This window comes from Urtica dioica, chromosome 10 (genome assembly GCF_054948205.1).
Source record: "Urtica dioica subsp. dioica isolate 48M chromosome 10, U.dioica_male_clone48M_v1_H2, whole genome shotgun sequence".
NCBI classification, from domain to species: Eukaryota; Viridiplantae; Streptophyta; class Magnoliopsida; order Rosales; family Urticaceae; genus Urtica; species Urtica dioica.
Genome location: NC_142765.1, coordinates 11,054,754 through 11,058,425, shown reverse-complemented (window position 1 = coordinate 11,058,425; position 3,672 = coordinate 11,054,754). Strand labels below are relative to the sequence as shown.

General features: G+C 45.8%; 1 long non-coding RNA gene across 2 annotated transcripts; it reads left to right on the top strand.

Annotated features, from left to right (window-relative positions):
• The first annotated feature begins 244 nt into the window (after positions 1-244).
• Positions 245-3,176, top strand: LOC149383406 (uncharacterized). 2 transcript variants are annotated; one of them, XR_016301835.1, is made up of 4 exons: positions 245-630; positions 1,340-1,453; positions 1,820-1,914; positions 2,891-3,176. It is a non-coding gene; the product is annotated as an uncharacterized LOC149383406 (long non-coding RNA). The 2 variants fall into 2 exon arrangements; XR_016301834.1 differs by having other exon boundaries at positions 245-1,453.
• Positions 3,177-3,672: the final 496 nt, after the last annotated feature.

Here is a 3,672-nt window from a genome sequence, read left to right as displayed (position 1 = left end):
GTTTATTTTGAAAGGACTTATATGCAATATTTTGAAGGACGAAAGTGAAAGAAAAAGAGAAGCTGGGGTTGATTTGAGAGAGTTGTGGCAGAATGGGATTGGTCCACGTATGCACGCGTGGCAATGTATGAGGGTGCCACATGGCCACTTCCTCCTCAAATCCTTGCCACCTCACCCTTCTCTCTCTCTTCTCTATTTCTCCTTCTTCTTCCTTGCGTTTCTCGGCCGAAACCCACACGAACAAACCAGGAAAAACGAAAAAAAAAAGAGAAGAAAAGGAAAAACTCTCGGCCGCTCCTCTGCTCGTCGCCGACAACCATCATCACCGCCATCACCCTCGTTCTTCTCCTTCTCTTCTTCTTCTTCTCCTTCGCGCGCCATCACCCAGCACCGAGCACCACCGCGCGCTCCGGCCCGAGGAAGCACAGCGCCGCCGAGCCCCCGACGTCGCCATCGCCACCTCCCACTCGTCTCTCTCTCGCCTTCGCGCGTCACCGATCGCTGAGCCACCGCGCGCGCGTAGACCGAGCGACACACCGCCGCCACGAGCTCGCCGTGACCGCCGCCGAGGAAGGAGACGCCGGGAACACACAATCGAGCGACGAGGACACCGAATTCGTGAGAATTTCGGTAAGAACAAGCTAAACCCAATTGATTTTTCTGAGAAATTAGGGTTTGAAATTCTGAATTGGGGATTTCTGAATCCGAGTTGATTTCGGTTAAATTGATTGGTTTTTATCGTTCATTGAACTCGATTGATGTTGTTTGTAACCTGAATTTGAAGTTTTGATTCGGATTTTTCCTAATTTATCCGAAAATGATGAACTAGGGTTTGAATTGGGGGTTTTTGATTTCGGGTTCGATTTCGGTGCAATTGCTCGGTTTGTTATGTTGTCTGAGCTTGATTGTTGTTGTTGTTGTGGTTTATGATCAGAATTATTGAGGCTATATTGAATTGTGGGATTTTGATGAGTTTTGGTTTGGATTGTGGTTTTGGCCGTGTGGATTTCTTGGCCGTGGGTTGTGTGATGTGTTTGGTTTGGTCATTTGAATTGTTGATGTTCTGATTGTGTTGAGGCTATGATGAATATCAGGATAAAATTGGATTGGATTGTTGCTTTGGCCGTGTGGTTGTTCATGGCCGTGTGACCTATTTTGATTGTGTGATTTATTTTGACTGAGTTGTGATGATAAAGTCTGAGCCTCGGTTTGAGTTTTGTGGTCGTTTCCGGTCAGTTGGATTTATGTTGAGTTCGCTTGTTTGAGTTATGGGTTCGGGTTTTGAGTTATGTGATATCGGAATTTGGTTTTAAGATGTTAACTCGTCGTTGGGTTCCAGGTTTGATTTACAGACATTGACGGACGGACGGGAACCAGACGAGTCGAGAGCGTTGAGATTAGCCTCTGAAGATCTCAAGTTGATAGAGTTATCGAAGTAAAGCTCGATTAACTCGTGAGTTTTAAATCGCTTACAGCGTTTAAATACTCTTATATATGTACTCTCAGTATTTAAATAAATAATATAGAATTATTTATTTAATAATGTTTATGAATTTAATTTAATTATTCATTTGGAATTCTCGGTTATTTTTAATTTCGGATTATTTGATTTATTTAAGACTCGTGATTACTCGTTGAACATTATCTCGTATCACTCTCGATATGAGGATACGCGAGTCTTGAATAAACCTCCGAAAAACCGGGGAATAATAAATTAAATTCTCGAATTCCGAACCGACTCTAATCCCGACAACGAACCCTACTCTCTTTAAGTAAACTCGAATCCAATAACTAATGGATGTTCAACTCCGGATGCTAGTTCTTCCGACGTTTCGACAAGCGCCAGGTGCCTCAAAGAACGTGTGAAGCAAGACGTCTTCAGGACTTGTCAAGCGTTCTATCGAACAATTCCGGGTAAGTGTGGAGACATAAGTCAACTACTTACCAAGGGTATAATCCTGCTTGTTTGTGCATATGCTTGCTAGTAAACAAGAGTAGGTAAAAGCCTAAAAATGAATAAACTCGAAAGTTAAGGCTTCGGCCACTCTTGCTTGAAAACTTAGCTCGGGTTCGCCCGTTAGGTTCAAACGCTAACTTGAACCAGCCTTGCTTGCTTTGTGTGTGGTTAGACTTCTCTTCTAACTCTAGGAAGTAGGTTAGAATCGAGAGGACGGAAGAGCGATAGACTCTCAAATTCAATCGAGAGTAGAGAGTTCGAAAGTCACATTTCGAGCTTTCAACTTAAAACACTAAACGAGCTTCAAAGGGAAACAATAATTTCTTTCGGGGTTTATCCCGTCACGCTCTTCCGTATATAAGTTTAACGTGTACGCTGCTAGCTGCAGTGTACCCAAACTTTAAACTCGTGTCGGTGGTACTCACAAGTCCCTGACTTGTGCTTGGCGGGCCATGTCGGTCCGTGCGCCGAGTACTCGAAGCAATGGGTGAAGGTCGCGCATCGCGAGCTCATTGCTTGCTGGAAGACTCACCGGAAGCTGCCTTGAGCACACCGGGGCGTAGTGGGTGATGGTCGCGGTTCGCGAGCTCACTATGCCAGAGACCAGTGGCGCTGACGTCATGATGAAGGAAGTACCACTAGTGGATCCCAGACATGTGTAAAACTTAGATCGGTTAACGACTGCTGCTCGAAGTCGGGAACTGGTCTCTAGTCGGACCAGAGGTTATAGCAGTGTGGAGTGTATAACCTTGCGGGACGGCTAGTATTCTAGGATGCGCGCTCATTAGTCACTTTTAGGTGATAGCTGCATCCTGCATTCTTGTTTGCTTGTTCGCACGTCACATGCTTTGCATTAGCTGCTTTTCTGTCATAAGCTAGACTCCCGCTTGCTGAGTCTTTCGACTCATAGTTTTATGTCCCTTGGTAATGTAGATAAGGGCAAGGCGGCAATGTAGACGACCGAGAAGGAAACTGAGACGGAACGCGTATCTCTTGACCTACGGGCTATGGGTTCTGGCTCGGGAAGTAGACCTCTATATGTATAATGTTTTGAATAATATCGACTCTTCCTTAAATAATATCCCGTGTATATATGTAAAGTCGGGAGCTTTTATGTACATATGTATGTATGTATAAGGGTCGATATACGACTTCTAGTTTTAAAGAAAAACGAAAAATTTCCCGAGATTTCCGATAACCACTTTTGATGTAAACGTTTCCACACTTTTAATAATATCGTATTTCGTATATTTTATGTTTCATAAATTATGTATTTACTTTAAATGTTTTGTTTACATTATATTATTCATATATGTTATGCTCCCGCTACGTGATGTTGGTTCCGTCGAGTCGCGGCTTGCGGGCGAGGTGACGACGCTCGCGGGTCGTGACAATTATGCACCGATTGAATGACGATAAAACTTGTTACCGGTCCATCTCGGTCCGGTAGAGCAGCGACGGCCGCGATAGCGACCACCCTGGGACTCCTCAGCTCGATGGCCGACCTCCAGCCTCATGAGCTCGGCCTCCAGCTCCATGGCCGACCTCCGGCCTCATGAGCTCGACCTCGAGCTCCATGGCCGACCTCTAGCCTCATGAGCTCGGCCTCCAGCTCCATGGCCGACCTCCGGCCTCATGAGCTCGGCCTCCAGCTCCATGGCTGACCTCCGACCTCGTGAGCCCGGCCTCCAGCTCCAATGGCCGAGTGAGCCCTC